Source organism: Rousettus aegyptiacus, unplaced genomic scaffold (genome assembly GCF_014176215.1).
Source record: "Rousettus aegyptiacus isolate mRouAeg1 unplaced genomic scaffold, mRouAeg1.p scaffold_m13_p_10, whole genome shotgun sequence".
Classification (NCBI taxonomy): Eukaryota; Metazoa; Chordata; class Mammalia; order Chiroptera; family Pteropodidae; genus Rousettus; species Rousettus aegyptiacus.
Genome location: NW_023416285.1, coordinates 48,516,192 through 48,528,343, shown reverse-complemented (window position 1 = coordinate 48,528,343; position 12,152 = coordinate 48,516,192). Strand labels below are relative to the sequence as shown.

Here is a 12,152-nt window from a genome sequence, read left to right as displayed (position 1 = left end):
CTGAGCAATTCTGGTAACTAGAACCAAGGACATAGGGATAATATCCTGAAAAACAGTTATACCAAACCAGAGTGTTATTTTGAATTTTCAGCAACAGACAAGGCACAGGCACAGATAATCACAAGAGACCTCAGCTGTGTAAACTATTGATTCAACCAAACTTGTTTACACCAGTGGCTTCTCAGCACTGGTATAGAATGATGATCAAAATGAAAGTTTTCATACAGATAGGTCCTTTAGGTATCTTATACGCATGTTTGCAGAAGGCTTCTAGGACTTATTTCTGGCTTTGTCTTTCTGTCTTTTCTTTTTAAAAAAGGTCTAGCCAGCTTTTTATTAAAGAAAAATTTTGCATGATTTACATTTCACCAGTCTGTTCTGGCATGCTTCTAATGATATCAGAATTACCTGGATCAGTGTGTATACTCTGTAGTATTTTCCACACACAGTGCCCAATTCAATATTATTGCCACTGTAGTCATAAACACCAGTTTTGGCCAGCATGTATAGTACTTAATTTTGAATTTCCTCAAGGCCGGCCAGTTGTTGGCAAGGATAACCAGTTTCACTTCGCCTTGTCTAATCATTGTCAGTCAGCTTGTACTTTAGCGTGTACTTTCTACATTTTATAACAAGTTGGAACTTAGAGTTGATGGACTCCAGCAACTTCTTCTTCTTCTTTGCAGCCACTCTCTTCTTGTCTTAAGCGTGGGATAGCCCCCAACCAAAAGCAGCTTCCAAGATGGCTGGGGAGTGAGAAACTCTCCTTTGCCTCATTTCTGAAGGATGGTTTTAAATCTTGACATACTCTTTACTCCCCTATTTGTCTCAGCTTTGGGACAATGGGCTTTTCTTTTTACTGAGATTAAAGGTCTTCAAATTCTTCATATTCCTACTTGTTCATTAAAAAAAAAAAAAATACTATCCTCTAAGTGAAAGAAGCCAGTCGCAAAAGACCACATAATATATGATTCCACTTAAATGAATGTTCAGACTAGGAAAATCTAGAGAGACAGAAAAGAGATGAGTGTTTGCTGGGGTTTGGATGTGGTGGTGGGGGGGGGGGGGCGGTGAATAGAGGAGTGATAGCTAAAGGATCCAGTAGTATTTGTGAGAGGATAAAAATGTTTTAGAATGGTCTGTGGTGATGATTGCACATATCTGTGAATTTACTAAAAACAATGGAATTAAATTAAAATGAAATGGGTAAATTGCACTTGTGAATTATATCTCAATAAAACTGTTAACTATCATACTATTGACTCTGGTCTAGAGAAACAGATTCTAAAATACAGGTTCCCAAGTGGTTTGCAGTTGACTAAATATTGGCAATTTTCATTTGATTTTTGTTTAAATTAGTTGTCAAATTTTAAAACTAAAGAAATCTTGTAAAGTCTTCAGTAACAAGGTCCCCATATTCTTGCATGAGGGCAAGTGCCGGGCTTTTAATAGCTTGGGATCCTTTGAGATGAGATCTGACTTCTCCCAGGAACTTCATCATGCTGACTTGACTTGTTTAATGCATTATTATTTATCGAGTACATCTTAGGTTCCACATCCCTTCTCTCTTTCCCTCTGTCTCAGGAAAAAAACCCCACACACCTCTATAATCTCTTTCCACTGCTTTATTCTCCTTAAGACTCTAGTCTCTATTATAAAACATTTCATGCAACTAAACAATCTTCTGTTGATTCGGCTACTTTCACAAGTCAGCCACTTTATCTTTCCTCAACTTTAACCTACAAACTTGCCAGGAATAATACATGTTCACTGACATTTCTTTACCACCTACTCCTTTACCTACTCACAGCTTTGGCTTTTAATACTCTACTGAAATTCTCCTGTTAAAGGTCACTAGAAAATAATAGTAAGTCATCAGATCTAATGCCCTCTTCCCGATTCTCACTTTCCTCATCTCTTCGCCGCTTTTCTGCCTGGAAAATACAGAAAAATAAGAAAGGGGGAAAATTGCTGTCTACTCCCCTAACATGCAAATTTTAAAACTCCATGGAAATTGCATTTTATTTTGTTTTCCCCTTCTGACATTTTATGGCTCTCCCTCAAGGACTACTACCCTTTCTGTACATATTGGGGCCAACACACTCATTCAATAAGTAATTAACTAAGCTAGGCCCTGTGGACAAATAAGGCCCTGTCTTCACGGAGTTTACAGTCTGCTGAAGTATTACATAAATGCATAATTTTCAACTGAGCAGAACTCCAAAAGCAAGAGCATGGTTCTTAGAGAGCACACATGACAAAGGAAGGTGACCTAGATGAGATGGATGGTGGGAACCAGGGAAGACATTCATAGAGAAGTTACATTTGCCCAGTTAACTTCTATTCTTTCTTGGTATCTCCTCTAACAGGAGGTGAGGGAAAGAGAAGGAGAGAGGTAAAGGGAGAGTGAGAGGAAGGGAAAGACAGAGAGAGGAGAGAGAGAGAGAGAGCGCGAGAGAGAGCATGAGCAAGCACACACGAGCAAACACCTTCCAGGCAGGAAAAAAAAGCATGTTGGATGTACTAAGAGAATACAAGATGAAGCTAGATAAATTAAACAAGGTCTTCTAGGTCATGAAAAGAGTTTTGTTATTTATCCTAAAAGCACAGTAAGGCATTGAATGTTATAAGCAAGAGAGATGACATCATCACACCAACATATTATTTTTAAAATGCTTCGGCTACATTTTGTGGAGGACTGGCAAAAGAACCAGGGAAAAGAGAGAGAATCCAGTCGTGGACTATTAATATAGGGTAGATGAGAGTTAGTTGTTGTCAGATGCAACAGAGATTTAGACAGTAAAATCAACACTAGGCATGTGGATTTTGGGGACACCATGCAACCAACAGAAAATCTCAGGGCTTTCTTCCCATTCTTTCCAAACTCGTGAAGGAAATACTCATACCTAGGACATGGTTGGAGATATTGTTTGTCATGGTGTTGTCAGGGTTGAAGCTTTTGATGTGAGGAACAAAGATTTAAAACACTTCCTTCCAGATAAACTTAGTAATTAGACTGTAATGGTTTTCCTCCTCACGTCTCCCTCAGCTCAGAAGACCAAGGAAGAACCAGAATTAGATTGAGGAGGCTATTAGAAGAGCTTCTAGTGTAGGCCTTGAGCCAGAAGAACAAAAGTTGCTCTTGTGGCTTACTTTTGGTCTGTCAAGGCCACCTGGCTGGGTTGAGGCCCAAACCTCACTCTTTGGGAACTGAACAGGGATCAATGATGCTTAGTGTAAATACAAAACCCCTCAGAGATAACTTTTCATCCTTTATCTGAAACACACTTTTCTCCTTGTTCCTTTGTTTCTATCACCTTCATGGGTTGACAAATCTTATTCAGGCTTGACCACTGTTCAAACCATTGCCTCAGATAGTGAGAAATGATAGGAGAGTAAGGATGGAGAAATCATTTTCCTTGATGCACCCCTCAGCCTTTTCCGAATGAACTGCTCCTTGTCCTTTACTTCCTTTTGCATTTCCACTAGGGCCCATTCGTACAGCAGTTCTTGTGCACCTGGTAGTACTGAGTTGTCCTTTCCCTGGATCTCAGATGCAGTTGCAATAAGGCCGCAAAAGGCTATAGGGCTTTGTTGTTACTTCGCCAGATTAAACAGCATAGAAATATGATGGCATCAACCAGTCCTTCTGGCTGGCAGAGAAAATATAGTCATTGTTCATCCCTATTTAGGCCATTTTGGGAAAGCATCTGGTAGAAGTAATGAAGGCACTGAAGGTAACTGTTTGACTTAAATGTGCTTGTCAAAGGTTAGGCAGGTTTATTTGGTATTTGTTGTTATTATTTATTTGCTTTGCCTTTTTAAAGTTTGTTTTGAAATTTTTACTGAACCAATCTAAGGAAGTACATGACACGCCCCCTCCTTCTAATTCCCACTTTCCCTTTTTCAGACTCAGTAAGTGGCAGCCATGGTGGGACCCAGAGGAAATGGGTCAAGGATGCTACTGAAATTGTTCTAATTTAGGTCCTAAAATGGAGGGGCAAGAGGAGTCTTCATGGTGGAGGTCCATCTCGTGTCATTGACTTAGGACATTACATTTGAGTTTAGGGCCAGCCCACAAATCAATGGCATTGTTCCATGGCCTAGAGTGATCTTTAAATATTATTCCTCAAAAACTGTGATGTGGCCGCAGAAGATAGCTACCCAGGATTTGTATGCCAACCACTGATTAGCACTTACCTTTTCAACTCTTCTCACCGCCCAATTCTGTTCATATCACTGTGGTCCATCTGCCATTCCACCAACATGTCCTGTCTTCATTAGACAGTTGAAACCAATGTGGGTTCAGAACAGGAAAGAAGTCCATTCCAGGCCTTGTGTCATTTTATGCTGATATTGTTCCAATATACAGAGAATGGAGAAATAAATGTTCTTTCCTTGGTTGCTACTTGAACTCAAAATAATATAGAATTTGACAGAAAAAAAAGTTATTCCAGATTGTTCTAAAGCCTAAAAATCTGAATAATCTTTAGAAGACATGTTTTTAACAGTATAGAGAAATTAACTGAACAGAAGCAGTGGCTGAATTTGACTTTCTGGAGCACAGGAATGCCAAGGAATCCATTGAGAGAGACAGAAGGAACATTATTATCAGCCCAGAATATCCAGTGCACTGACTGTCTGGGAAAGCTGTGGTCAAGAAGAAATTGGCTGAAAGGAGATGGGAAATTCAGTCAAGGACTTCTACTTCTTAGGCAAACGGTAGGAGACAATTAGGATGCTCTGATCTGCTTTCATTCCTCTAGGTTTTGCTTAATGGCAAAAGTAAGGAGATATGTCAGGCATCATAATCCAAGGATCTCAAGTTCTTTTTTCTGTCTCAATCCTAAAGCTGTTTTAATGATAGCTCTAACTTACACCTATCCAGAATCTATTATATGCTCTAAAGATTCTCTCTTCTTTGAAGACTTCAAAATGAAAAACGTGCAGCTGGCTGAGCACGCTTTGTTGGAAGAAGCCCATAACTTCATGCAAGCTTTTCTGAAGGACTGCCCTGAATCACATGTATTGGGCCACCATCCTGCAGCGTCACTGTACCCCATAATCCCCTGTCAGGCCACTAAAAGCTGAGACTTTACGAAAGCTGTTGGCTTCTTTATTTAATAAAAGTCTCGATCTTAGTGTTCTGGCTATTTAAAATCTCTCTCCAAAAGCAGATGCTCAGGGGCAGAGGGACTCAATTAATGTGGATCAGGAATGTTTAATTTAAGAAAAAAATTAAGTTTCAAAAGTGTCCTCTTAAATCATGGCAAATGTCAAAGTACACAGGGCAGTTGGGTGCTGGTGATATTGGGTGCTACTTACTGTTACAGGAAGCTGCAGTACTGATTTCTAAACTTCCTCAGCCATGTGACATGACCTTTTTCCATAATACATGCAAAAATGATAACTAGGCAGTCTAGTTAGCAGAGCTTTTGACAATCCCTCTCTTTTCCATTCAAATGCATCAGGGTCAGAGAAAGAGAAGCTGAGCCTCCAGTGAACATCAGATCTGTGACATTATAAACCTAATGACCGATGACAGTATATGACCAATGATTACTAATTATTAGGTAACCATACTCACTGGAAGAACATTTTCTTAGCACTGGACGTTCATGGTAAAATAACTGGCTAGATATATTTCGGAGGCCTTAAAACATTTGAGAAGCTCTAATAAGCCCCCAGTTGACTGACAACCTTTCCACCCCTGCAGGGCATGCAACAATCATTATCATGAGAGATCAAATCTACCCTGATGGTTCTCCTCAGAATTTAGATGCTTTACACACCTGGCACTTACCAGAGTTCAATCCCCAGTGTGATTAAGGAAGAACTATCAAAACAGAGTGTATTTTAAGTGTTTACATCTAATAAAATAACACTTGTAAAACATAAATTTTTTGCAATGTAATTGTGCTGTTCACAAAATAAGTTATGAAAATTAATTCAGTTTGTGTAGTATTATAATGAGATAATTATACAGAAACATGAAAAAAAATCTTCTTTCTCCCCATTCTGATGGCTGTGACAATATATGTAACCTCATTTGCAGTTAAGGTGAAAGTCTTAATTTGACCCATTTTGTGACATGAAGTGTAGGCCAACACTAATGGCCTCCTGGATGAGTCATCCTGAGCAAAGCCTACTTTGCTCTTACTGTTCTCAAAGATATACAATGGAATTATATTTTTAAAATGTTTTAAAGGAACAAGGTCATTATATTTGGTGACAGAGGGCTATTCTTAAAACCCAGATATTGGCAAGATTTTTTTTTTTTCATCTTTGCTAAGGTTGCAATATCTCTGGTCATGCAATATCATGAAATGTCATGTTTTTATTCATGGCTTATTGTGTACTCAGGCCAAGTCAGCTGAATATGAGCTTAAGAGAATTTAACAAACAGGCGATGCATATCAGTGATTTAAAATTTCCCTGAGTCTACAAGGGAAAGCAAGAGAAAGAGCCCTGGTCAAGAGATGTTGGCAATTACCTACATAAAATGGCTCACCAAATCTGAATATTCAAGACAGGCTTTCTGACAGTGGGGAAAGAATAGCTTTTGTACAGATTACTTAGCAGCCATATTTCCCTGGCTTCAGTAGAATAACTCATTTTTTCATCTGCAAATAGAGGACTGAGACATTAGCTTCATGTAAGCTTGCTGTTGGTCAGGGTCACTTTGGGGACAATTTTACAGCTTAAGAGAAATTTTATGGCAGAGGTTAAAGTCCAGGGAAGAAAAGGATCTAAACAGCAATTGAAAATTGGCTCAAAATGAAGGCTAGTTTGACACCACAGCTTCCATATACAAAATGCAGACCCAGCTGCAGTAGGTGGTGTTGAAATGTGAAAAGTGGACTCTATCATCTTCAGCAGGTGACAGATAATGTGAAACCACACTGTGTCTTGGCCATGTGGAGCTGCTGCTTCTTAGTCACTCCTAACTCCGCAGCTTAGTATTGAAACTCCACTGAGCCTTCCCTGCCTGGCTCTTTAACAGTACATACAGCTTAGACTTCCTTTGTTCACAAGTTGATTAATAGTACTCAGAATAAAATCCGGTAAGTCTGGTGTCTTACTTGCTAAACTAGTCAAAACAAGAAAAGGATGCTATGTTGGAATGTTCCCCTTATTTATGAAGACCTTTAGCTTCATTTCTCTCTCCCCCTTCATTCGTTCATGTGTGCATTCAGTCAGCAGAGAAACCGTGGGGGGGGGGGGTCTGGCATACTTTCATCAAGGATGTGCGAGTTACAGTGCGAGTTATTGGGTGAGGAATATAAAGCCATGAGGTTCCCGCAGGAACTCATAGTCTAAGGATAATGTATAAAAATAAGTGGTCATATTTCTTAGAGTCGAATGCAATAATGGATGTGGGTACTGGGTAGAACAGTGGCTCAAAGGAGAGAGTCAAGGAATCTGCTTAATTGGAATCTTCACAAATGTTGATATCTGTGTGTTAGCCCCTGTATTAAGCTTATTTAATTCAATGACTATCATTTTAAAGATTAGAAAACCAAGGCTCCAAGAAATAAATAACACATTCAAGGCCATGGAACTAATAAGAGGCAGAGCCAGGATTTAAGTCTAGGTTGGTCTTTTCAGGTCTCTGATACTCCTCACCAAGTGACTGATTGCAAGGACAATGAGCATGAATTTGCCCAGTACATTTGGCCTGGGGAGTGGGTCACATAAAAAGATGGCAGCAGTGAGTGGATGGGCTTGAGCCAAGGACAACTTCTGCTCCTGGATGGAGGAGGTAGCCCTGAACAGCATTCTTCACCTCCCCATCCTTTTCTGCTGCTTTCAAGGGAGACATGCGTCCACCTTCTCAGCTTCATCTCCACTCTTTAAAGGCCTTAGGCACAATGTAGGACACCAGCATTGGTGGCCAAGGGAATTTTTGTCTTGCTTCCTTTGCATGATCTCAATTTCCTCTTTTTACCCTTGGTAGATTCAGAAAAGAAAAAATTTCTCTTCACTTAAATGTTGTGACTCTTACCTTAATTTTCCAAGAGGCTAGCTCCCCATATTTCTATCATTATAGTCTTCATAGAAAAAATTCTAGTGAATAATCAAATGTTACTATGAATTTGGGTGCATACTTTATTCTACTGTTTCTTACCTCCTGCACCACCCCTGAGGTATAAGACAAACTACAGTTTGGAAGAATGGGTCACTACACGGGTTGGGTGAAAAGTGGATTGGTCTTGACCCTTAGGGATTCTAGCACTGCACTTGCTGTCCACCTCCAAGAATCACTGTTCTGGTAGGGAGAGTATGGAGTTCCTTCATACTCCAGTCAGCCTAGTTCAGCCTTATAGATGTCCAACCTTATACATTACCAACAGTGCCGGTATCAGCTCAGAGAGTATATCAGATTTAAAATCCTGTCTCTTTTTATGTGTATATATCCATGGCATGTGTATATATCATCAGTGGAGTTTCTCCCTCAAAATACCTACCTGGCTGTTCTATCCTTTAAGTTCTGAGTTCACTCTAGCTGGGACCTGAATCTGGCTCCATCTTCATTATTTTAATCTACTCTCATGGATCCTTTTTCTCTAGGTCTTTTCCTGGGTTAACTTTATGGGCTCTTCTCACTTTCTCCCTGACCCTCCCATCTCAAACATAGATAAAAAAGAACAAAACTGAACCAACACTCCCATAGCAATCACTGCTTGCTACCCTTAAAAATCACTAACTGGAGTCATGTAGGCAAATCAAATCAAGGGAGACTAGGTTAGAAGGTTCTCCTTACAACTACCAGAAATGAAAATTACCCCTCATGGTTGAAGCGACTTCCCCTGAATCACTTCTATTTTCAGTCTGTCTAAGTTTCTATTTCAGGTCCATGTGGCTGGAAAGGCTACAGATTACTATAGACTATATACATTTGTTAATTTACGGAAGCTCTTGCAATGGTCTTGCTTTGATTGCAGGCGGGGTAGAGGAAATTGTTGAAAATGATATCAAAGTTCTGCTTCCTGACTCCAGGACCAGGCACCAAGCGCCTGGCACAAAGTTGGCATTTGGCAAATGTTTAAGAGAGATTGTGCGCTTTTTTTAAGGTCACGGGGAGCCTTTAAAGGATGCTCATGTTTTCAACTGGCTCAAGCTGTCTAACATTTCTTTTTCATCAATTAGACATAAGAAGTTAGAAAGAGGTTTATTCACTTCAATAGACAACACAGAGACACACTGCCTGAGCCTTCATAAGAATAACTGTTCTTCTTCACATTTTGATTCCCCTAAATACCTACATATACATTCCCCACACTCACATCTTCCATATATCAAAAGTTCATGACCCATGTGAATGTTCTATGAAATTTGTTGATGACTGAAGTACATAGGAGAGTTTTTATTGAAGTGTGATCAGAGCCTCTCAGGGTTTGCAGGGAAGTTCCAAGTTAGAGACCTTTGTACTGAGTGGGTCCAGGAGACAGTAAGATATATATTTAATTCAGAAGAGAACAGCCTCCCAAATTTATATATAAATTGCTAACTACTTACCACATATGTCAGAAATGTCCTTTTATAGAATGTCTCTTCTTTGTCTTTAGAAACCAGTTTCCATAGAAGAAAAATACAGTCAAAGGTAAAGCAGAGTCTTTCTCTTTCAACAGAGCAGTGTGTGGGCCAAGGTCAAAAGTGCTTATTCAAGTTACCATCCCACTTCAAAGAAGCTGATGGCTGTGGGGGATTCACAGAGGCAATTTACAGGAAGTTTGAACTCTTCACCAATTTCAGAAATACAACTATTATTCCTTTAAAAAAATTAATTATTTTAAGTAGAATTACACATGGCACAATGATTTAGTAAAGTAACTCTATCAAAATGTTGATCATAAACTTACCTCTATAAAGACCTAAAGAATGTATTCTGTATGGACACAAAACACAATGTAATTCCTTCCTTTTCTGCACCTGGGTTTTAAAACCAAATAGCCAAGATAATTTCTGTTGGCATAACAGTAGTTCATGAATTATCTTCTCTCCTGTAGAGATGCCACACACAAATACTAAGAGGTAAGATTAATATAATAGCATTATACATTCAGGGGGCTTAGCACGTGTGTAATTTTTTTTTATTCTCCAAGCTCCAGAACAGGACCAATATTTTTATTTTGTAATTGGAAAAAAAATGTTAAAAGCTTTTCATGCCATGTAAAGTTTATACATAAGCAATGCTACCTGTCTCATACTATGTACTATGTATATACACTCATACTATTTATGGCTGGTGTCATCATATTAGGAATGGTTTTCAAACTTTAGAAAAAATCAATATCACCTGGGGAGCTTTTATAAATTGAGATATAATTGATATATAACAATGTATAAGTTAAAATGTACAATGTGTTGATTTAACACACTTAGATTGCAAAATGATTACCACTGTAGCATTAGCTAACATCTCCATCACATCACATAATCATTATTTCTTTTTCTGGTGGGAACACTGAAGATCTGTAAAAAGGGAATAGCAAAGGTCTACACAGAGTTCTGGGTTGTCAGTGACAAGCAAACAAACTACAGCAACAAAAATAATTCTAGCCACTTAAAGAAATCATTGGAAGAACTTTGGACAGGCCATGGAATCTGAACAAAGGCTGCAGGACCAGGGGGAAGCCATGGGGAACTGAGCAGCAGGAAAGATGCCCAGACCATGCCCACAGGGCAATTCACTAAAAACACAGACTATGAATCATTCGAGATTTAAAATTTTGGTGAGAACACTAAAGTTGCCATCCTGGCTCTTATGCCCTGACTACCACAGGCCTTTTCAGATTCCATAGTGGAAATGAGACCTTACTGTCCTCCAAGACTTACACAATAGGAAATTTCTCCAAAATAAGAAATTTTGAATGCTGGGCAGCTAATGTACATTAGAGTATGATTACCTTCACTTTAGAGATGGAATAATTCAGAGAGGCTGTGTAAGTTTAAAGTGCGCAATGTACATATAACTTATATACATCTGAGCAGAGTTGTGATTTTACCTTACATCTTTCTTTCCTCTCTCCAGACAACTCTCTCCTTTTATCATTACCTTGGCTTTTGGTGGGTCACAGGTAACTCTTTAACTGCCTTCATTCTTCCAAACCAACAGATAAGAAATTCTAAACCAGAAAAGATTATTAGAAACTGAAAGCTTGCTCCATTTCCTTGATTATGTGCTGTTATGAATCACCTGTTGATTAAAAAAAAAAAAAAAAACTTATTCTAAGACAAATTAAGTTTTTAAGAGCCAATGAGGCTTGAAAGAGCAGAGAAAATCACCTCCAGTTTACAGTAAGAAAGAGCAAACACCATTGCCTAACATCACATCCCGTATGTGCCCTTTGTTGGGGGTTGTACCAAAGTTGGAGATTTGTCACTGATGTTGTCAGTGGACAATGAGTGGACATTCCCTTGAGACACAGCCATTCAAAATCAAGCTGATAAATTCACATGGCTTTGAGGAAGTTGACCTCAGGAATTACATTAATGGAAATGTGTAACTGGAACAATGAAGAGATAGTAAAATACCTTAAATCTCAAAATCATTTCATATTTTACGAAGCACTTTCACAAATGTTAGTGTCTTATATCATCCCTGTGTAGACAAGTTTAATCATCTTTTTATAAATAAGAATATTTGGAACTCCGAGCATAAGTAGTCAGTTCAAGAACAATGAGCTTTCAAATCTAGATTTCCTGATTCTAGTGAAAACCTTGGCAGGTTTGAAAACAAAGGGTGTTCTTGCACAAAGCAATGCATGTCACAGTGGTATTACCAGCTGGGCAAAAAATCTGTCTTCCATCAGTTGAGGGGAGGGGAGGACCGGTGCTCTCCCAGAGGTGGGAACAAGACAGATGGCTGCTTGGAAGTGAGAGGACAGGGGTCTAGGGTTCAGGGACTGAACCCAGAGACTGGGCTGGGTGAGAGGATAAAGAAAGACAGTGCCATTCTCTGAGTACCAGCATTGCTCCTGGATAATGTGGAATTCATACCAAAAGCCGTGTCAGCAGGCAAAGCTACTTTTTCCTAAGAAGTGACATCTACCTCCTGGTAATACTTGCTGCAATGCAGGTGCTTGGGGGCTCAGCTTACCAGTAAGAGCACTGGATTTTATATCTGGAGGGCTAAATATGAGCATCTC

The 12,152-nt window shown here is 39.2% G+C and overlaps 1 pseudogene; it reads right to left on the bottom strand.

Moving 5' to 3' along the window:
- Window positions 1-358: 358 nt before the first annotated feature.
- Window positions 359-7,313, bottom strand: LOC107519015 (annotated as a pseudogene).
- Window positions 7,314-12,152: the final 4,839 nt, after the last annotated feature.